Below are 24043 nucleotides of genomic sequence, written 5' to 3'. Positions count from 1 at the left end.
ATTTTATATATGTATATATATAAAATTCCTATTGGTTCTATTTATCTGGAGAACCCCAACTTTTGTAATAAAAATTTCAATTTTGTGGCCAGGTGCCACCAAATACTTTTGCTTACATCTGTGAGAAAAATTTACAGAAATAAAATTACTTGGCCTAAGGAGATGCACATTTGATGTTTAAATGTATAAAGACAAAGTGCTACAAAAAGGCACATCAACATCTTTTGTTGGCCATTGCCTGATGAGTATCTGGACAGAAAAAAAAAATGCCCCATTAAAGAAAGGTACAGATTCCTTCATATTTTTAAATGTCTCACATCTCCTTACCATCTTTTTCACCCAGCAGCCCAGGGGGTTGTTTAACTATTTAACGACTGCAGGAAAGAGAAAAACATTCCTGTCTAAAGTTTCCCTACAGTACCCATACCATTGTTTTGAAAGCAGAGATAATGCTTCGAGTACACTGCTTTCTTTTGGTCAGAGATCAGCAAACTACGACCTGTGGGCCACATCTAAATACCATTTCTTTCTGTGTTGCCCATGAGCTAGAAATGGTTTTTACATTTTTAAAGTGTTGAAAAAAATAAAAAGCCAAATATCTGTGCTACATGAAAACTATATTAAATTTGGCCGGACTCAGTGGCTCATGGCTATAATCCCAGCCCTTTAAAAGGCTGAGGTGGGCACATCACGCGGTCAAGAGATCGACACTATCCTGGCCAACATGGTGAAATGGCATCTTTACTAAAAATACAAAAATTAGCTGGATATGGTGGTGTGCTCCTCTAGTCCCAGTTACTTGGGAGGCTGAGGCAGGAGGATCAATTGAACCTGGGAGGCGGAGGTTGCAGTGAGCCGAGATCACGCCACTGCACTCCAGCCTGGCTACAGAGTGAAACTCCATCTCAAATAAAAAAAGAAAACTGTATGAAATTCAAATTTCATTTCCATAAGTAAAGTTTTATTGGAACACAGCCACACACGCTCATTTACATATTATTGTACTGGCTGCTTGCCCTCAACAATGGTAGAATTGATCTGTTACAAGAGAGAACACATATGGCCTGCAAAGCTGAAAACATATATTGTTAATTTGATTGAGATCTTTGTATATTCATATACAGTTGTAAGAAATAATACAGAGAGATTGTACTCTTTGCTCAGTTGCCCCCAATGGTAACATTTTGCAAAACTTAAATACAACAGTACAACCAGGATATTAATATTGGTATAATCCACTGGGCTTGAAACTGAAAGTATTTACTACTTGGCCTTTTATGAGAAAATATTTTACAATCATTCCTTTTGGTCTGCAGTATTATTTTTTCTTTTGTGTTAGTCTTATTTTTTTCTTCTTTGAATTTTTCTCTATAATTCTCTGTTTTGTTTCCCCTCAATACTCCTCTACAGATAATACCGCAATTTAGCAATGCTCACTTTTGTAGTGAATTGCATTTTTCTACTTGCCAAGTTTCAAGGTAAAATATATTTTAAGGGAAACAAGGAATAATGGTTTTTCCTTTGGTCTAAAATTAATTTTGATCACAATATTAACACAAAGCTAATGAAATTCAGAACTAAGGGAATTAAAAATATATATGTAAAAAACCTAGGTCTTTATCTTTCTAATCCTACTTTTCCCTAGAAAGACTGATTTACTTTTAGGGTGGGAAATGGAGAGACTGTTACCCCTCACAGGTGAAGTCCAACAAAACAAAACAATTATTAACCCTTTCCTAGACAGGGCTGGTCAGGGGCTGAAGAGCTGCTTAAGTACCTCTGGAAGAGGTAACTTCTCAGCCCAAGGGTGCAGGGCTGGACTTGGTCTTTTTAGATTCATTCCCTGGCTGGCTGGTTGTTAGTTTTGTAAGGTAAGAAAGCAGCATTTAGCAACAGAGGAGGGAATGTAAGAGATAATTCTGGTGGTCCTTTTCCGGGTAGGTTGCTGCTATTGTTCGAATGTTTGTCCTCTCCAAAACTCATGTTGAAATTGAATTACAATTCTAACAGTATTAGGAGATGGGACCTTTAACGAGTCTGGCCCCCTTGTGCCTCTTGGCCCTTCCACCTTCTGCCATGTGAGCATCCAGGCTTTCTCCCCTCCAGAGGACAGAGTCTGTGAGGTGCCATCTTGGAAGAAGAGAATGGCCTCACCTCACCAGACACCAAATCTGCCAATGCCATGACTTTAGCCTTCCCAGCCTCCAGAGCTATGAGCCAATACATTTCTGTTCTTTATAAATTCGAGTCTTAGACGTTCTGTATTATTCTGCATTATTGAACAACTGTGTTGTTCAGCACAAATGGGACTATGGCAGCCACCATCCTGAGAGGACAGTATAGAGCAGCGAGACATGACAGCGGCCAGTGAGGTCAGACTGGACACAAGAGGGCTTTCTGAGAATTAACCTAAACCAACGACTCAAAATGTGTTCCTAGGGCCGGATGCGCTGGCTCACGCCTGTAATCCCAGCACTTTGGGAGGCTGAGTCAGGCAGATCACCTGAGGTCAGGAGTTCGAGACCAGCCTGGGCCTTGTCATGGCAAAACCCGGTCTCTACTAAAAACACAAAAATTAGCCAAGCATGGTGGTGCACACCTGTAGTCCCAGCTACTCGGAAGGCTGAGGCAGGAGGATCATTTGAATCCAGGAGGCAGAGGCTGCAGTGAGCTGAGATCTCACCGCTGCACTCCAGCCTGGGCAATAGAGTGAGACTTAGTCTCAAAAAAAAAAAAAAAAAAAAAAAGTGTTCCCAGACAAACAGCACCAGGGACTCTTGACAAATGTGAGTTATCAGGCTCCTACCCTAAACCTACTAAGTCTGATACTCTGGGGGTGGAGCCCAGAAATCTGTTTTAACAAGACTGTGGGTGATGATGATGATGATGATTCTGGTTCAAGTTTAAGAACAGCTGCCCTCAATCCATGCCTAGAGGCCCAGAGTGGAGCCAATCAAGGTCTCAAGAGAAAGCAGGTCTCCCAGGACTGCTAAGATGGAAGTTTCCTGTTGCTTGCTGTGTCTCCCGATGATAGCTAGTATTTATCTAGTGCAAACTATGTCTCGGATACTCTAGTACATGAAAATAATAGTGCTTAGCGCTTATTGATTACTTAATACATTCCAGACACTGTCCTTAATGCTTTGTTTTACTATCTCATTTAATTTTGAGAACATACTTATCAGTGGGAACTAAGTGATGAGAACACAGGAACACATAGAGGGGAACACCACACACTGAGGCCTACCAGAGGGTGGAGGGTGCGAGGAGGGAGAGGAGCAGGAGAAATAACTAATGGATACTAGGCTTGATACCTGGGTGACGAGATGGTCTGTACAACAAACCCCTGTGACACAAGTTTACCTATATAACAAACTTGCACATGCACCCCTGAACTTAAAAATTAAATTGAGTCTGGGTGCCATGGCTCACCCCTGTAATCCCAGCACTTTGGGAGGTTGAGGTGGGTGGATCACCTGAGGTCAGGAGTTCGAGACCAGCCTAGCCAACATGATGAAACCCCATCTCTACCAAAAAATACAAAAATTAGCCAGGTATGGTAGCATACACCTGTAGTCCCAGCTACTTGGGAGGCTGAGGCAGGAGAATTGCTTGAACCTTGGAGGTGAAGGTTACAGTGAGCTGAGATTGCGCCACTGCACTCCAGCCTGGGTGAGAGAGAGACTCTGTCTCGAAATAAATAAATAAATAAATAAAATGAAAGTTAAAAAAAGATAGTAAATGTAATATAAAGTGTGCAAAGTTCTCACCAGTATACCTAATCAGAGTTGACATTAGTATATACAAATGTAAAATTATGCTTAATAGTAATTTTGAGAACAATCTAATGAGGTAGGTGCTTTCATTAACTCCATAATACAAATGAGAAAACTGAGGTCCAGAGAAGTTGTGTCATTGGTGATAGGTCATAAAGGTAGCAAAGAGAAGACCCCAGCCTGACCCCAAGAGTCCCGGCTTGTGACCCTTATGCCCTGTCACTGGTGTTCTGAGATGCATTAACTCAGTGGTTCCCAGCCTTTCTGACACCAGGGACCAGTTTCATGGAAGATGATTTTTCCATGGACCGGCGTTAGGGGCGGGGGATGTTTTCGGGATGAAACTGTTCCACATTAGATTCCCATAAGGAGTGTGCAACCTCGGTTCCTCTCATGCGCAGTTCACAATAGGGTTTACGCTTCTATGAGAATCTGATGCCGCTTCTGGTCTGACAGGAGGTGAAGCTCAGGTGGCGATGCTGGTTTGCCCCCTGCTCACTTCCTGCTCCCGCTTGCCCACCGCTCACCTCCCGCTCGCCCACCGCTCATCTCCCACTCCCACTTGCCCACCGCTTACCTCCTGCTCACCCACTACTCACCTCCTGCTGTGTGGCTCGGTTCCCAGCCCTCGGCCTGGGGTTTGGGGACGCCTGCATCAACTCATTTAATCCCCTCAACGTTACTAAGAAAGTTAAATTCATTAGTGAAATTTTACAGCTGAGGAGAGGGAGGCTCTGAGAGGTCCACTAATTTGCCCCAAATCACATAGCTTGTTAAAAGCTCAGCTGGATAGAGAACCTGAGCCATTATTGCTTGTCTCACCTTGCGCTTGTGCTAGTGCCTGGCACATACTATGTCTTCAAACACTGAGTGCCGCCAGCCGCTGACTCAGAGACCATCCCCTGGTCCTGTTTGGGGGCAGCCTGACCCCGTCTTTAGGGAGCACAAGGGAAGGGTCCTACATCCAACCCTAAACCGAGCGCTCCCAGAAAGAACGTTCCCCAGGAGCCTCCTTGAAGCTTGCTGCAAAACGTGGTGAAGGCGAGACCTGAATCAAGTGTGATTCATTTAAACAGAGTTTTAATTAGTACATAAATTAGTTGTGGGGCAGGGGGAAAGATATCAATTAGAACATGTGGTTAAATAGGCAGAAATATGCAGAGAATTTTTGTGTCTGGAGGAAATGCACGTGTTCCATTAGCACTAATTAAGAAACACAGAATATTCTTTCCAGGCTATAAGAGGCTTGAGCGTCAGGGACAGAGAGGTAGTGTAGAAAGTCTGGCTGATTTAGGCTGGGTGCAGTGGCTCATACCTGTAATCTCAGCACTTTGGGAGGCCGAGGTGGGTGGATCACTTGAGGTCAGGAGTTCAAGAACAGCCTGGCCAACATGGTGAAACTCTATCTCTACTAAAAATACAAAAAAATAGCTGGGTGTGGTAGCAGGCACCTGTAATCCCAGCTATTGGGGGAGGCTGAGGCACGAGAATCAGTTGAACCTGGGAGGCGGAGGTTGCAGTGAGCTGAGATCGCACCATTGGACTCCAGCCTGGGCGATAAGAGCAAAACTCTATCTCACACACACACACACACAAAACAAGTCTGGCTACTTTCAAGCTGGGACAAGCTGGTCACTTTATGGCATCAAGCCTAAAGCTTACTACCTGTGTGAGCTCAGGCTCCAAAGCCTTAACTTCATTTTGCTAAAAATGGAGATAATGATACTGACCATATAGGATTATCAGAAGGATTTGTATGTTTGATATCAAGAAGGCAGTGATATTTGAGTAGGTCCACATTTTCGGTCTTGTTTTCCCCTCAACATAGCCCTGTGATTAGGTAGAGCAGGAATTACAAACCCATTTTTTCAGGTGGAAAAACAGTGTAGTGGATCCAGTCACTTGTCTCTTTTAACATCTGTTCCACTGTTTTTCTAGGACATCTCTCGTACTGCAGAGACTGGAAAGTGAAAATCTGTAACGTATTTTCCAGACTCGCTTGTAGCTAGAGCTCCTGGTCTGATTCAGAACCACCAATCATATGGACTCAGCAAAGACTTGAGTTTAGAAGGAAGTTTGGTAGGGAGATGAGGCATCCAACTTGCTGATAGAGCTCATAGCAGATGAGAAGTGGCTCGACAAACAGCAGGAGGAGGGATTGTTTCCTGCATCTGGGCCATGGTTAAGGTGGTGTGATCCTGAAGCCAGACATCAGAAGGTGGCTTTCTTTTATTCTTTTCTTTTTTTTTTTTTGAGATGGAATCTCGCTCTATCACCAGACTGGAGTGCAGTGGCGTGATCTCATCTCACTGCGACCTCTACCTCCTGGGTTTAATTGATTTTCCTGTCTCAGCCTCCTGAGAAGCCTGGACTACAGGTGCACACCACCACATCTGGGTAATTTTCGTATTTTTAGTAGAGATGGTGTTTCACCATTTTGGCTAGGATGGTCTCGATCTCTTGACCTTGTGATCTGCCCACCTTGGCCCCCCAAAGTGATGGGATTACAGGCGTGAGCCACTGCGCCTGGTCCAGAAGGTGGCTTTTTGCTGGCCCTTCTTCCTCTTTCTCTGATGGGCCAGTTCTGAGATGCTGCTCTGGAAGTCATTCCTAGAGGACAGCCTAGATCCTGCTCCTCCAGCCCTCATAACAATTTTGTTTGAACTAATTTTTCCTTTCTTTTTTTGAGATGGAGTCCCACTCTGTCACCCCGGCTGGAGAGCAGTGGTGTAAACTCAGCTCACTGCAATCTCTGCCTCCCAGGTTCAAGCGACTCTCCTGCCTCACCCTCCTGGGTAGCTGGGATTACAGGCATGCGCCACCAAGCTCAGCTAATTTTTTTTTTTTTTTTTTTAGTGGAGATGGGGTTTTTCCATTTTGCCCATGCTGATCTCCAACTCCTGACCTCAGGTGATCCGCCCACCTCGGCCTACCAAAGTGCTGGGATTACAGGCGTGAAGCACTGCACCCGGCCCATTTCAATATCTTAAAACAGAAAAGGTTTATTTCTCGTTCATGCTCATTGATACATCTAGAGTTGGCAAGGGGTGTTCTGCTCCTCTTGGTTACTCAGGGGTCCAGGCTAATGGAGCAGCCACCATCTCATACGCATACTCATGAAAGAAGACTGCATTGGAGGGTCTTCAGTGAGCGATACAATGCCTTGGCTTGCAGCAATATGGGGCACGTGCACTCACAATTCATTCTCCAAAACCAGTCACAAGGTCCCACCCAATCACAAGGGAACCAGGAAATGTCATGGGATAAGCTGGACAAAATATTTGGTGACCACATAGAGAGTGGAAGTGGAGTGACAACAAGACAGGAAGCTCTGCAGTGCTTCCAACATTTCTAAACTTCAGAACTTGTTCCATCTCCTATTAGGAACTGCAAGACTGCAATTGGATGGTTGGAAAGAAATTAAAGGGCATTTTCAGACAGCTGGAAGGAAGTCTGGAAATAGGAATCCTTCCAACACTTTGGTTTCTCTTGCTTTCCTACGTCCCATTCCCCTCCCAGAATCTGGAGTGCTCCATGTGAACATGAATCAGATCACGTCATCTTCCCACTTAAAATCCTTGAATGATGCTAAAAAGAAGACAGAAGCTTCTCACCATAGCGCTTCATGACTGTATTAGTTTTTCATGGCTGCACAACAAATATTTCCCAAAATATAGGGACTTAAGAGAAAAATAAACCTTTATTATCTCATGCAGTTTCTTTATTCTGCCTTTTTTTTCCTTCTTTTTGAGACAGGCTCTTGCTCTGTTGCCCAGGCTGTAGTGCAGTGGTGTGATCACAGCTCACTGCAGCCTTGATCTTCTGGGCTCAAGAGCTCTTTCTGTTTCAGTCTCCCAAGTAGCTGAAACTTCAGGCATGTGTCACCCCACCTGGCTAGTTTTTTAAATGTTTTGTAGAGACAGTGTCTTGCTATGTTGCCCAAGCTTGTCTTGAACTCCTAGCCCCAAGTAATCCTCCTCCTTCAGTCTCCCAAAGTTCTGGGATTACAGACGTGAGCCACTGTGCTCGGACTAATGCAGCTTCTCTTGGTCGGGCATTTGGGAGTGGCTCAGCTGGGTGTCCTGGCTTATGGTCTTTCAGAGGTTGCTGTTATGACATCGTTTGGGATTGCAGTTGTCCGAAGGCTTTGTTGGGCTAAAGGATCCAAGATGCACTCACGTGGCTAGAAGGTTGATGCTGGCTATTGGCAGGAGGCCTCAGTTCCTTATAACACGGACCTTCCCATAGGAATGCTGAACTGTCCTCATGACACGGTGGTTGGCTTTGTCCAGAGTGAGTTGTCTGAGAAAGACAGGGCAAGGCAGAAGCTGCAATGTTCTTCTATAACCCACTCTTGGAACCCACACCCTGTCACTTCCCCCAGGTCCTGTTTGTTCCCTAGGTCAGCCCTATTTATTGTTTACACAAGGGTGTAAATTCTAGGAGACAGAGATCATGAGGGCATCCAGGAGGCTAGCAGGCAGTGACTTAGCTCTCTGATTTTATCTTCTGTTGATTCACTAAGCACTCATCACATCGAACTTCTATCTGTTTGAAACATGCTAAGCTGAGCCAAACCCAAGGCCTTTGCTTGCTCTTCCCTCCACGTGAGATACTGTTCCTCCAATCTTTGCTTCATCATCACATTCAGGTTTTGGCTCAACTGTTGTTTTCTTAGAGAGGCTTTCCCTGACCACCCTGTCCAATATTGCTCTTCCCTGTGGTCCCCACTCCAGGCCAATTGCTAGCACATCATTCTATTTATTTCCTTCACTCTTTGAAATCACTTTATTTATTTAGAGACAGGGTCTCATTCTGTTGCCCAGGCTGGAGTGCAGTGGTGTGATCTTGGCTCACTGCAGCCCTGACCTTCTGGGCTCAAGCCATTCTCCTGCCTCAGCTTCCTGAGTAGCTGGTACTACAGGTGCATGCCACCATGCCTGGCTGGTTTTTTCATTTTTTGCAGAGATGGGGGTCGGGGGGGGTCCCACTATGCTGCCTAGGCTGGTCTTGAACTCCTGCACACAAGTGATCCTCCTGCCTTGGCCTCCCAAAATGCCTGGATTACAAGCATGAGCCACTGCAATCAGCCCTAGTCTGAAATCGCTGTAATTACTGATTAGCTTATTAGGCCTCTGTCTCCTCTCTTAAGACTTCAGCAACCTGAGAGTGGGCTGGGCCCATTATGCTCATCCCAGCATCTCCAGCACCTGGTATAGCTCGTTGTCCATAGCAGCTGAACCATACCTACGTGCCTAGTAAAAGAACAGCCTCCAGCCTCCCACCTCCCATAGGGAAGGCTCCAGATTCCTCAAATTTTCTCATGCCCTCCTGCTATCCTGAACCTGATCTGAAATTGGACCCTGGGTTTGTCCTAAGCTCCCTGCTCCTATATGATCATTATTCACAGTGCAACCCGTGAGTCTGCAAGGCCCTACAACCTTCCTGGAGAGGAGAGGGTGAGAGAAACCTGGTTGGCAGGCTGAGAGGGTGCCTTGCTGCAGGCTTGGCTGGACCCACAGCCAAAGCTCACCCTCCCAGCCCAGAAGGCTTTCTGGTTCAGTTGGTGATTATCTGAATAAGGCACTTTTAACAGCACAGTCTAAGGGCTTCTTGGCAGGTGACCCATTAATGCTGGCTTAAATGGGAGTCACCTAGAGGGAGGGAAGCCCTGGGGACCACTCTGAAAGCTTTAGCAGAATGTGTGGTTTTCTCAGTCGCTGTGGCTTCCCCAGGCAATTAAATGGGCGGCAGACAAGATTGCTCACGTAGCATCTCCAGCCTCTGGTCTCAGAGGCTGCAGGTGACTGAGAGGGGCCATTCAAGTGGATCAACCATCTGCCTGCTAAGCTTCCTTTCATCTTTTCTCCATCTTTCCTTCCTCCCTCCTTCTCTCCCTTCCTTTTTCCCTCTTTCCCTCCCTTTGTCCCTCCCTTCCTGCCTTCCCTGTTTAGGGAAGTTGCAAAAGGTTTATGAATTCCCCAGCCATCCACCTCTCATCTCTGACTTTTGGCTTCATCTACTCCATTCCTTTCTCCTGTATCTTGACTGCCTCTAACATCTGAAATATTGAGGTGACCTACTTTCACTCTATAAGTAGAGGCACTGGAGCTGTGTGCTAGAGGTACGAGAGAAATGGGCAGAGACATCTGGCTGGTGAGAATCGTGAGACCCCTCTGACTATCTGGCTGGACTACTGGTGGCTTCTTTCATGTCTAGATTTTCAAAGCCTGGCACCTTGGACAGCATTTGTGCACCTGGAGTTTTTGATGTGGGACATTTTGTCGCAGCTCTTTTAGTACATTTCTACAGCCAGAGTGCCTCGTGGGGTCCAGCATTTGCTGAGGGTTACTGGGCACTGTGCTAGGCAATGTGATCCCATTAGTAATAATTGTGAGCGCTTTATAAAGCAAGCATTTGGCACATGCCATCTCATTTCATTCTCCCCCAAACCTTGTAAGATGGGGGTGATTTGTGCCCAGTTTTCTGATGAGGGAACTGATGCGTAGCGAGGTTATGCCGCTCAGGACATTCTAAAACCTTCATGTTGTGTATAGATTCTCTTTTTTTTTTTTTTTTTTGAGATGGAGTCTCACTCTTGTCGCCCAGGCTGGATTGCAATAGCTCAGCCTTGGCTCACTGCAGCCTCTGTCTCCCGGGTTCAAGCGATTCTCCTGCCTCAGCCTCCCGACTAGCTGGGATTACAGGTGCCCACCACCACACCCAGCTAATTTTTGTATTATTATTATTATTATTATTATTGTTTTTAGTAGAGATAGGGTTTTACCATGTTGGCTAGGCTAGTCTTGATCTCCTGACCTCAAGTGATCTGCCCACCTTGGCCTCCCAAAGTGCTGGGATTACAGGCATGAGCCACCACGCCCAGCCTGGATTCTCAAATTTGATTCTTACCACAACTCTGTGAGATGAAAATTATCATCCTCATTTTATATGCGAAAGCCCCAACGTTTGAGGGTGAAGATCACACAGCCATCAGGTGGGGACCCTACTATTCATCAGCAGTCCCCTGTGCACGTGATACTAGGTTGTCATGTGCAAGTGACTTACTATCATTTGCAAAATTTGAAAGTTCAGTTGTTAGGAGAATCACTTACTCATTCCACAAGTATTTCCTGTGTGCCAGTTAGGTATTAGGATCAACAGTGATGTGGTAGATTGCACACATGGACACAGACTGCTTCCTTCTCTTTAACCACACCCCTGTGTAAAGTGGCTTTGCAGCTTCTCCCATCAAGAGGTAGAGTCTGTGTCCCCACCTCTTTAGTCTGGACTGGCCTTGTGACAAGCTTTGAACATTAGAATGTGACAAAAGTGACAGTGTACCAGTCTAGACCTCTAGCTGTTTCTGCTCTCTCTTGGAACCCTATAAGTTCCATGTGAACAATCCTTATCTGGTCAGCCAAGTGCCAAGAGTCAAATGTCCCAGTCACACATGCTATCTTAGCCAGCATTCAGCCAACTCCTAGAAATAGCTGTGGGGTGGACTGGCAGCTGACCATAGATGCATGAGTGAGCCCAGCCAAGACCAGAAGAACAGCCCAGCTGAGCACAGCCCACATTGCCAGACCACATGGTCAGGAGCTAAATCAGTGATTCTCAAAATTCATTCCCTAGTCCAGTAGCATCAGCCTCACCAAGGAACCTATCAGAAAGGCACATTTTCAAGCTCACCTAAGCACTATGGAATCATACACTCTAGGAGTGGGCCCAAGTGATTGATTGACTGATTGATTTTGAGATGGAGTCTTGCTCTTTTGCCCAGGCTGGAGAGCAGTGGCACAATCTTGGCTTACTGCAACCTCCTCCTCCTGAGTTCAACCGATTCTCCCACCTCAGCATCCTGAGTAGCTGGGATTACAGGCACCCACCACCATGCCCAGCTAATTTGTATTTTTAGCAGAGACGGGGTTTCACCATGTTGGTCAGGCTGGTCTCAAACTCTTGACCTCAGGTGATCCACCTGCCTCGGCCTCTCAAAGTGCTGGGATTACAGGTGTGAGCCACCATGCCCGGCCTGGTTCCACATTTGTGCACTTGAGAATTGTGCAGCTGTAAACATGTGTGTGTAAGTATCTGTTTCATAAAATGACTCATTTTCCTCTGGGTAGATACCCAGTAGTGGGATTGCCAGATCAAATGACAGTTCTACTTTTAGTTCTTTAAGGAATCTCCACACTGTTTTCCATAGGGGTTGTACTACTTTACATTCTGTGGGTTCTATTTTTATGTCCATTTTACAGATGGGGAAACTAAGGCCTAAAGAAGATAAGCTCTTTACCTGAGGTCACTTAACCAGCCAGAATTTTGAGTAAGGTGTCTGGCAGACTCTCAGGTTTATGCCTTCTCATGTTGTAGGATCCAAACTCCTAGTGTGAGGTAGAAAATATGTGGTGGACACCCAGAGTGGCCAGAATGGGAGCCTTACAGTTCCACGAGTCAAAAGAGGTTGTATGGGAGAGAGAGTCCCACAGTTGACTGAGTGGGCCAGGCAAGATTGGAACAGGTGGAGAGAGAAGAGAAAAATGAATTTCAGATGGAGGAAGCCGCTTGAGCAAAGATGAGTGAACTCTCAAACCTTAGTAAAAGCAAGTCTTTTTATTGGCAGAAGTGAGTGTTCTAGGGTAAGACGGTAGCAGAATTTTAAATTCAGAGCATTACAAAGATTCAGCATTAATGAGTTTGCTGGAACACGAGGTGTGGAAAGTTTCCTTGAAATACTAAATTAGTAACCCCAGCAAATGTTTTTTGACTTCTGAGTAGTGTGGTCTCTAAATTGACTTCCCTCTACCATTGGACTATAAATGGTTTGAAGATGTTAGACTTGAAAGTGTAGGGAGAATATTTTGCTGTTGCTATAGTTTATTCTCTCAACTAAACTTTTTCTTTCAACATTTTTTCCCTAAAGTGTATTCAGAAGGTGACATACCTCTCTTTCTAATGTCTTCTTTTTCTATATCACCAATAAAAAGAGGGAATACTTCGGTGAGCATCTGTGATGTGCTCAGCATCTGACATGTTCACCACAAGTTAAGACTCTGCCCCAACTATCAAGAAACCTAGCAATCTAACTGGACACGAACCCATCTAGCACGCAAGCCAAAGACCATTAACAATCAGAGAAGAGAAAAGTCAGTGTAGGCTGGAGAAACCAGGAAGATCTTCAGGGGAAACTCAGTCCTGACATGGGAGGAAAACATTTCAGTTTCTTTTCTGCTTCTTCTCCTTCCTTCCTCCTTCTTCCTCCTCCCTTCTTCCTCCTTTTTCCTCCTTCTTCCTACTCCCTTCTTCCTCCTTTCCTCCTCCTCCCCCTCCTCCCCTTCCTCCCCCTCCTCCTCCTTTTTTCCTTTCCTCCTTCCTCCTCCTCTCCTTTTTTTTTTTTTTTTCCTCCTCCTCCTCCTCCTCTTCTTCTTCTTCTTCTTCTTCTTCTTCTTCCTCTTCTTCTTCTTCTTTTCTTCTTCTCCTCCTTCTTTCTTCTTCCTCTTTCTCTTCCTCCTCCTCTTTCTCTCTCTTTTTTTAAACCAGTGAACAGAAACATTTCAGTTTCATATTGACATTCAGTACATTAGGACCAGCGTTAGTACCACCTAGAATATATTCTTATCCAATTTAGGAAAATAAGAGATGATCGTTTGCCTAAAAACTTCTTGGCAGATTTTCCATCTGAAATGGCAAATGTGCTTTACCTCTAGGATCAACAGTGCTTGGAGTGCTATCTCGAATTTTGAGAATTTGGAGGGTCTCCAGCTTCAGAGGAAATGAATACTGGAAGCAATTGATGATGAAGTCTGCTATGGTATGGGAGGTATGGGAGGAGTGGGGGAGAATATCCTATGTATATGACTTCTCTCTCCCATACTTTTCTCTGCAAATTGTTATAAAATCTCTATTTTCATGTACCCAAGTAGCTAAAATCTTTAACTAATTGTACTTCATGCTCTGCTTTTGACTTTATTTATTTTATTTATTTATTTTTTTTGAGACGGAGTCTCACTCTGTTGCCCAGGCTGGAGTGCAGTGGTCAGTGGTGCAATCTAGGCTCACTGCAACCTCTGCCTCCCGAGTTCAACTGAACCTCCTGCCTCAGCCTCCCAAGTAGTATGGATGCCTACCATCATGCCTGGCTAAGCTTTTTATATTTTTAGTAGAGACAAAGTTTCACCATGTTGGCCAGGCTGGTTTTGAACTCCTGACTGCAAGTGATCCATCCACCTTGGCCTCCCAAAGTGCTGGGATTACAAATGTGAGCACCGTGCCTGGTGCTTGCTTTTGACTTTTAAGACAGAGGCACACAAAAATAAAATTAAACATATCAAATATATGGAAAGATAATGACCTGGTACATTTCTTTCAGCTAGTTAAATTGTAACCTAATATCCTGTACTTTATTTGGAGTACTACAAGTTGTTTCCTTTATATCCTGAAAGATGACAGTGAGGTACAGAAAATACTAAATGATTAATGATAAACTATATATTTATATAAATACCAAGCTGTATTCTGTTGAAAACGTATGTTATCAACCAATGGTCTATCTGAATTAAGAAGGAAATAGTGATTTGAGGATATAGTGACTTACCTGAGTGATACTAGGAGGTTCTAAAATGCTTGATTCTAATTAACTTTAGATATAGCAACTCTAGGTTTCAGAGGACAGAGATTAGGGGAAGAAGTGGGCCACACGGAGAGCAATTTTTCTTTTCTTTTCTTTTTTTTTTTTTTTTTTTTTTGAGATGGAGTCTCACTCTGTCTCCCACGCTGGAGTGCAGTGGTGCAATCTTGGCTCACTGCAACCGCCACCTCTTGGGTTCAAGCGATTCTCCTGCCTTAGCCTCCTGAGTAGCTGGGATTACAGGCACCTGCCACCATGCCCGGCTAATTTTTTGTATTTTTATTGGAGATGGGGTTTCACCATGTTAGCCAGGATGGTCTCAATCTCCTGACCTCATGATCCACCCGCCTAGGCCTCCCAACGTGCTGGGATTACAGGCGTGAGCCACTGCGCCCGGCCAGAGGAGATAATTTTTGGGATGACCCTTGAAGGATAAGTGGGAGTTTATGCGGAAAACAAGATTTGAGAAGAGGCATAGAGTACAGCAAGGTAGAAGGCATGGGATATGAAGAACCATGGGGCCAAGTGCAGTGGCTCACACCTGTAATCACAGCACTTTGGGAGCCTAAGGTAGGAGGATCACGAGGTCAAGAGATCGAGCCCATATTGGCCAACATGGTTAAACCCCGTCTCTACTAAAAATACATAAATTAGCTGGGCATGGTGGCGCGTGCCTGTAGTCCCAGCTACTCAGGAGGCCGAGGCAAGAGAATTGCTTTAACCCTAGAGGTGGAGGTTGCAGTGAGCTGAGCTGAGATTGCGCCACTGCACTCCAGCCTGGCAACAGAGCCAGACTCCGACTCAAAAAAAAAAAAAAAAAAAAAGGAAGAAAGAAACAAAGTAAGAAAAAAGAAAAACCATGGAGTATAGCGGGGACTCTAAGCCCTTTGGTATTGCCAAAAAAAAAAAAAAGGGAAGTGTAGGGCTGTGTGTGGCTGGCAAGCAGACTGGGGAGCTGACAGAATCTCTGGTGCTATATTAAGGATTTGGCACTTTATCCTGAAAGCAATGGGGATCCCATGAAGGGCTGCAAACGTGGGTCAGATTTCCTTTTAGCTAAATCACTCTGGTGAGCAATGCAAAGGCAATGCAAGGATATGCAAGAATCAGAGTCTCTTTCTGTCTCTTTCCTCCTTTATGCAATGAGATCGGGAAGAATGAAAATAGTTAAGGAGATAGTCTCTAAGGCTTTGATCTCAAATAGCACTAAATGCTAAAAACTTGGAGTGAGAATGGAGTTTTAAGTGCATTCTAGAAGCTTTGTGACTGTAATAAGAGATTCAGATGAGTTGATTTTATTCAATCTCAGACACAGATGCATAGATTCTACAGATATTTTTGAATTAAAATTTGGTGAGGACCAACCCTAGAGAAACCTGTGCCCATGAGCTCAACATTCATGTCCTAGAATGTTCATAGGAACATTGTTCAAGATAGCCCTAAATGGAAACAGACTAAGTGTGCCTCTGCTGTAGACCTGATAAATGCATTGTATACTCACAGGATAAAACACTATACAGCAGTGAGAATAAAGGTGGTGGAGCTACATGCATTTATGAGAGTGAAACTAAATACATAATACGGAGAGAAGAAGCAAAATTAGAAAGAATATATACAGTATAATTAAATTTATATAGGGTTCAAAAATAGTCAAAATGATACTCGATTGTTTAGGGGCACATCTATAGGTTGTAAAATTAGAAAGGAAGTCAAGAAAAAGTTATCTCAAAAGCCTGAGGGGAGGTAGAGAGTTATGATGGGGAAATGACCCTGGGGGTCCCTGGGATATTGAGAATGCTCTGTTCATGACCTAGGGGGCAGGTGCCCGGATATTTGCTTACTATTTAGTAAGTAGTATATTTACATTTTTGCTCTTTTCTTCTGAATTGATATTTCATAATAAAATATTTTTAAAGTTAGAAAAAACCTTTGATCATATTAAATGAAAAAAGTTGTCACAGGGAAAAGCTTAAGGGAGGGAAATTCCACAATATGCCAAGGCATTTTTTTTTTTTTTTTTTGAGACGGAGTCTCACTCTGTCCCCCAGGCAGGAGTGCAATGGCACAGTCTTGGCTCACTGCAACCTCCACCTCCTGGGTTCAAGCGATTCTCCTGTCTCAGCCTCCCAAGTAGCTGAGATTATAGGCATGTACCACCACGCCCGGCTAATTTTTGTATTTTTACAAAATTACAACATGGCTTTGCCATGTTGGCCAGGCTGGTCTTGAACTCCTGACCTCAGAGGATCCGCCCTCCTCAGCCTCCCAAAGTGCTGGGATTACAGGTGTGAGCCACCGTGCCCAGCCGCCAAGGCAGTTTAATATGTTTAAATCTTGCTCAAAATTATGTATCACATTTGTGTATCATTAGTGACTTATTTTGCTGCTACATGTTCTTTCTTAAGAAGATTTGTTCAAAACATGCACACACACACACACACACGCACACACACACACACACACATCCCACACACATATCCCAAGCAGAACTGTGGGCTCCCTAAAATGACCCATGCCCAAAGAAGTCTAGACATCCCCTGAGGGCAGCTCTGTGAATTCCAGGCACGGTGTCTGGGAACCTCTCAAAGATTAGTCCTAAAAGTTTGAGTTTCCAGAGATAATAGATGTCAAGGCTACCAAAAAAAAAAATAAATAAATCAATAAGTTTATGTTTGTCCACTGTCTTCCCAGGAGGAAGGGCAGAATCACGCCCACCTGGTAACTGCTGTTCTAGAACACTGCTGTTTACTTGAAGTAAAATGTAAGCCACATACATAATTTTTAATTTGTAGTGGCTACACTGAAAAAAGTAAAAAGAAACCGTGAAATTAACTTTATTTTTATTTATTTATTTTTTTATTAGAGATGAGGTTTCACCGTGTTGGCCAGGCTGGTCTCAAACTCCTGATCTCAAGCGATCCTCCCACCTGGGCCTCCCAAAGTGTTGGGATTACAGGGGTGAGCCACCACTCCCAGCCGAAATTAACTTTAATAACATATTTTACTTGACTCAGTAATATCCAACATATTATCTTTTCAATATGTAATCAATCTTAAAACATTGGCATGCTTTGCCATTCTTTTTCCAGTAATAGGCCTTTGAAATCCTGTGTGTTTCTCACACTGACAGCACATTTCAACTTGGACCAGCCACTCTCAAGTTCTCAGTGGCTCATGTGACTCATGGGTACCATCTTGGGCAGTAGAGTTCTAGAACATAAGCTCTGTGAGAATAGGATTTTTTGCCTTTTTTTTCATTGCTGTATTTTTAGTGTCCAGTACAGTGCATAGCACATAGCAGACTCCCTGATAGATACTTTAAAAATAAATGATTTAATGAATATCTAATTCTATTCCTAAGAGAGAAGAAGAACATTCTTATATGGAGTGGGGCACTTTAAAAGCATTAAGAGCAAAACAAAGTGACTCAGAAAAATAATCCCATCTGGTGAATATTGCACAAGATGAAATGCACAAAAGCACCTCTAAATAGTCCAGTTGGCTGCCAGGTGGATGAAGTGTGTGGGGAGGAGCACTTTTCAAGAAATTGCTGAGTTGTTCTCCTTCAAATGTCTTCCTCTGTCACACTCCCTCCCCAAAATGTGGTTTTGATATCCACATCATTGTGTTTTGTTTGTTTGTTTGCTTTTTGGGATAGGCTCTTCCTCTCTTGCCCAGGCTGGAGTACAGTGGCGTGATCACAGTTCACTGCAACCTCCACCTCCTGGGTTCAAGCAATCCTCCCACCTTCGTCTTTCAAGTAGCTGGGACTACAGGCATGAGCCACCACACCTGATGAAATTTGGTATTTTTTGTAGAGATTGGGTTTCGCCATGTTTCCCAGGCTGGTCTCAAACTCCTGGACTTGAGCATTCCTCCTGCCTTGTCCTCCCAAAGTGCTGGGATTACAGGCATGAGCCACTGCACCTGGCCCATAGTGGTCCTTATTGCAACACTTTTTTTTTTTTTTTTTTTTTTTAGGTGGAGTCTTCCTCCATTGCCCAGGCCGGAGTGCAATGGCCCGATTTCGGCTCACCACAACCTCTGCCTCCAGGGTTTAAGCAACTCCCCTGTCTCAGCCTCCTGAGTAGGTGGGACTACAGGCACATGCCACCATGCCCAGCTAATTTTTGTATTTTTAGTAGAGTCGGGGTTTCACTACTTGGCCAGGCTGGTCTTGAACTACTGACCTCGTGATCTGCCCACCTCAGCCTCCCAAAGTGCTGGGATTACAGGTGTGAGCCACCGTGCCCGGCCTCAACACTCTTTTAATGCTCCAGATACTGTTTTAAGAACCACAGATTTCTTCTAGTTGTCTGGTCTAAAAAAAAATTGGCTTCCTCTACCTGCACTTGAGATTCAATTTTTTAATTGGCAAGCATCATGATCTCCTGTGTATACATAGACAGTTAAGTGTGTTATTAAAATGAGATGATGTTTTGCCCTTTACGTATGACATGCTGATACAAGCAAACTGGTGACAAAAGACACAACCAGGACCTTCTGTCAGCAACTTTTCCCACATCTTCTCCCGACATCTTGAAGTACTTTTAAAATTAGACTGCACGTCCTTTTGGGTCTTGCCTCAATTTTTTTTCCAGCAGTAGGAGCATTACCATTCTGGGCAAACTAGTTGTTCAGGAAGACACTGGACTCATTTCATGAACTTTTCTTCTTCCTCGCGCTTCTAGCGTTGATATAAATAAGCACTTATAGAAGGACTCGATTTTTCTTTTTTTCAGTTCAAGGAAAAGTTTCTCTTCTATTGACAAATACCAAGGGGAAAATCCAACTGTACTAACTGAAGTACAATATGTTTTCATCAGAAATCATCTGTGGCTGGGTGCGGTGGCTCACACCTGTAATCCCAGCACTTTGGGAGGCCGAGGCGGGCAGATCACCTGAGGTCAGGAGTTCGAGACCAACCTGGCCAACATGGTGAAACCCCGTCTCTACTGAAAATACAAAAGTTATCCTGGCACGGTGGCATGCGCCTGTAATCCTGGCTACTCGGGAGGCTGAGGCAGGAGAACCGCTTGAACCCCAGAGGCAGAGGTTGCAGTGAGGTGAGATCACGCCACTGCACTCCACCCTAAACAACAGAGAGCGACTCAGTCTGAAAAAAAAAAAAAAAAAAAAAGGAATCATCTGTATTACAATTGGTTTTTCCCTTTTCAACAAGTCTGCCATTTGGCCCCTGTCCCTGACAGCACATCTGCTTGGTGGATGTTCCGCTAACCTGTTGTCTCCCTGTAGGATAAGCAGACACAATTTTCCGAAGCTCCTTCTAATGCCAACCTTTTTGCTATCTGTTAAGTGGTGACGATCTAGGCTTGCATTCTCTGGCTAACATGGTTTGCAGAAGATTAACCCTTAGCTGAATCGAAGGTACCCAGCCTTTCATCCTAGTCTGTCATTTTTACTTCTCCCTAGACAGAAGAGGTGAGACTTGAACTCTCCAGTGTGGACAAATCAGTCGTTTTGAGACTTTCTGAGTCAGTTTAGGATAAATGCATCCTTGGGGCTTACCACAACCACTCTTGTTCGCTGCCAGAGAAAAAAGGGCTCCTACCACCTTAAAATGAGACACTCACACAGGCGCATATTCACAGGCTTAGCTCTCTTAGCACTGAATGGCAAAACAGACATACACGACATTTCCTCACTACGGGTAAGATGTCCTTGTTTCCTTTCCCTTCCTTCCTTCCTTCCTTCCTTCCTTCCTTCCTTCCTTCCTCCCTTCCTCCCTCCCTCCCTTCCTCCCTTCCTTCTTCTCTCCCTCCTTCCCTCCCTCCCTTCCTCCTTCTCTCCCTCCGTTCCTCCCTCTCTTCCTCCCTTCCTCCCTCTCTTCCTCCCTTCCTTCTCCCTCCTCTTCCTCCCTTCCTTCTCCCTCTCTTCCTCCCTTCCTCCCTCCCTCCCTTACTTTTTTCTTTCTTTCTTTCTGTTTTGAGACGGAGTCTCACTTTGTCCCTCAGGCTGGAGTGCAGTGGTGCAATCTTGGCTCACTGCAACCTCCGCCTCCCAGGTTCAAGCGATTCTCCTGCCTTAGCCTCCCAAGTAGCTGAGACTACAGGCACCCGCCACCACACCCGGCTAATTCTTGTATTTTTAGTAGAGACGAGGTTTCACCATGTTGGACAGGTTGATTTCGAACTCCTGACCTCAGGTGATCTGCCTGCTTTGGCCTCCCAAAGTGCTGGGATTACAGGTGTGAGCCACCGTGCCCAGTCAATTTTTCATGGTTTTAGTAGAGATGGGGTTTCACCCTCTTGGCCAGGCTGGTCTCAAGCTCCTGGCCTCAGGTGATCCACCTGCCTCAGCCTCCCAAAATGCTGGAATTACAGAGGTGTACTTTCTTGCTGACCCAGGAAGCCCACCAGAATCTGGTCCTCCCAATGCGATGATCACAGAATCACTCATAGGGCTTTTAAAAAAGAGCATTCTGGTTCTAGTGAACACGATGTTCTCTTGTCTACTTGGCATCTGTTTAAAAACGGTTCTCTCTTCTTTTGCTGGCAACAGGATACTTATTTCTTGGGGAAACTCACTTTGTCTGATTTAGGAGGAGTCAGTACCCATTTCTCTACCACAGGCATGTACACATGACTCAGGTCTTACCTATCAGAGAGCTATATCCTTCTGCCTACCGATTGGCTCAAAGATGGGCATGTGACCCTAGCTGGACCAATCATATATCTCTCAGAGACTTCTGCTGTAACTACTGGGAAAAAGATATGTCCAATCTTTGAAGATAATGAGTGTAAAGAGAAGGCAATAATGGAGCAGCTGGGGACAATTATTTCATCATGTGGAGAGCCCATGAATGGAGTCAACTGGGCTTATCATGATAAGAGAGCCAGGAGAGGGAGGGGAGAGACAGAATCTTGATTCCCTGGATCTAGCCAGGTCTACACTTGACCTTGAGCCTTCAGTTTTGTGAACTAATGAATCCTCCTTCCTTTTCTTTTTCTTTTTTTAGCTTAAGTTAATTTCATTTGAGTTTCTGTCATCTTAGAACAAAACAGTTTGTATTAACACACTATTCTCATGAACACCCTGGTTCACTGGATCAGATATGGTGATTTTTAAACTTTAGAATGCATAAAATTTAAACACAGGACTGAGTGTGGTGGCTCACACTTGTAATCCCGGCACTTTGAGAGGTGGAGGTGGGCAGATCACTTGAGGCCAGGAGTTGAAGACCAGCTTGGCCAACATGGTAAAACCTCTTCTCTACTAAAAATACAAAACAAAAATTAGCCGGACGTGGTGGAGCACAACTGTAGTCCCAGCTACTCAGGAGGGTGAGGCAGGAGAATCACTTGAATCCAGGAGGTGGAGGTTGCAGTGAGCCGAGATCGCACCACTGCACTCCACCCTGGGTGACAATGCAAGACTCTGTTTCAAAAAAAAAAAAAAAAAAGTTAAAAAAATAAACAGAGGGCGTTTTAAAATTGGCATTTTAAAATGCTGATATCTGGGTCTTTCCCAGAAATTCTGATTTAGAAGGATAGAGTCCAGGAATCTTCATTTAGCAAGCACTCCAGATGATTCTGATGTAAGATCACACTTTGAAAATCACAGAATTAGAGCATCCGCCTAGGCCACAACTTCATAATGAAGAAAGGTGGCTAATTGTTGTGTGCCTTCTATGAGCCACACCCCTTGGCTATGTTATCTAACTTACCTCATTTAATCCCTAGAACAAGAGGTCCCCCAAAAGAATTAGATATCTCCTTTTAGAGCAGTGAAGCACCTGCTGCTGAAATTTGGGGGCAAATAACTGGAGTAGGCTTGCTGGGAACAGGACTTGTAAAAAGAACTGTGTCTGGAAGGCTGTGGTCCAAGGCCATTTTTGCCGCCTATAAGTGGGGTCTCCGGGACTAAAGGGAGCACACAGCTCTTCTTAAAATTGAAGGCGTTTATGCCCTAGACGAAACAGAATTCTATTTGGGCAAGAGATGTGCTTATGTTTACAAAGCAAAAAACAACACAGTGACTCCTGGAGGCAAACCAAACAAAACCAGAGTAGTCTGGGGAAACGTAACTTGGGCCCATGGAAACAGTGGCATGGTTCATGCCAAATTCTGATGCAATCTTCCTGCTAAGGCTATTGGACACAGAATCTGAATGATGCTGTACCCCTTAATAAACTAATGAAAAGTCAATAAATAAATGTGGATTTGTGCTTTTGTTAAAAAACAGGTATCTCCCTTTAGATTTGCACAATGATTTTGGATCAAAGTACAGCAGCAATTCTATTCTTAACATGGACGGATAGAGGCAAGAAATAAAAGAATCCACCAAGTCTTCACTGATTTTCATTTCCAGATGTTAATAATTCCAAGGGTAAATGTAGCTAGGAAAACTTAATTAATTTGTTAAATAAAACCTACTGGTTTTATACATGTGAGCAAGAGAAGGTAACGTATGTTTCAATAAAAAGAATCATTAGTAGGTTACAGAGTCTGAGTAGTAAATACTATAATTCAAGTTGTGAGAAACTGTCATTACATCACCCTGATTGGAATCATCCTGTTTTGTGAAAATGTGGAGCTAGACCTTTCCACAGCTGGTCTTGGATCAACGATCTTTGTACTTTTTGTTTCTGGTTTCACCTTATGAGAATAATTGCCTGTGGCTGGGTGCAGCGGCTCAAGCCTGTAATCCCAGCACACTGGCAGGCTGCGGTGGGCAGATCACTTGAGTCCAGCCTGGCCAACATGGTGAAACCCCACCTCAACAAAAAATACAAGAATTAGCTGGGTGTGGTGGTGCGTGCCTGTAGTCCCAGCTACTCAGGAGGCTGTAGCAGGAGGATTGCTTGGGCTTGAGAGGCAGAGGTTGCAGTGAGCTGAGATTGAGCCACTGCATTCCAGCCTGGGCAACAGAGCCAGACCCCATCTCAAAATGGAGTTCTTCAGAAGGCCCTGAGACGAAGATTTACATGCAGCTGATTTTTTTTTTTTTTTTGAGACACAGTTTTGTTCTTGTTGCCCAGGCTGGAGTGCAATGGCGCAGTCTCGGCTCACTGCAACCTCTGCCTCTTGGGTTCAAGTGATTCTCCTGCTTCAGCCTTCCAAGTAGCTGGGATTACAGGTATGTCACCATGCCTGGCTAATTTTTTTGTATTTTCAGTAGAGACAGGGTTTCACCATGTTGGCCAGGCTGGTCTCGAACTTCTGACCTCAGGTGATTTTCCTGCCTCGGCCTCCCAAAGTGTTGGGGTTACAGGCATGAGCCACCGCACCTGGCCACAGTTGATTTATTAAGGCAGCATTTATAGGAGAAATCCGTAAGGGAAAGACAAGAAGCCAAGTGTCTTAGTTTGCATTGCTATAAAGGAAAACCCAAGGCTGGATAATTTATAAAGAAAACAAGTTTAGGCCAGGCGCAGTGGCTCACGCCTGTAATCCCAGCACTTTGGGAGGCCGAGGCGGGTGGATCACGAGGTCAGGAGATTGAGACCATCATGGCTAACACAGTGAAACCCGGTCTCTACTAAAAATACAAGAACTTAGCCGGGTGCGGTGGCGGGTGCCTGTAGTCCCAGCTACTTGGGAGGCTGAAGCAGGAGAATCGCGTGAACCCGGGAGGTGGAGCTTGCAGTGAGCCGAGATCACGCCACTGCACTCCA

General features: G+C 44.6%; 1 pseudogene; it reads left to right on the top strand.

Moving 5' to 3' along the window:
* Nucleotides 1-9169: 9169 nt before the first annotated feature.
* LOC116462740 (large ribosomal subunit protein eL33-like) lies at nt 9170-22563 on the top strand (annotated as a pseudogene).
* The last annotated feature ends 1480 nt before the right edge of the window (nt 22564-24043 follow it).

This window comes from Hylobates moloch, unplaced genomic scaffold (genome assembly GCF_009828535.3).
Source record: "Hylobates moloch isolate HMO894 unplaced genomic scaffold, HMol_V3 SCAFFOLD_23, whole genome shotgun sequence".
Classification (NCBI taxonomy): Eukaryota; Metazoa; Chordata; class Mammalia; order Primates; family Hylobatidae; genus Hylobates; species Hylobates moloch.
Note: the sequence above shows the minus strand (reverse complement) of the source record. Positions and strands in the feature narration are given on the sequence as shown.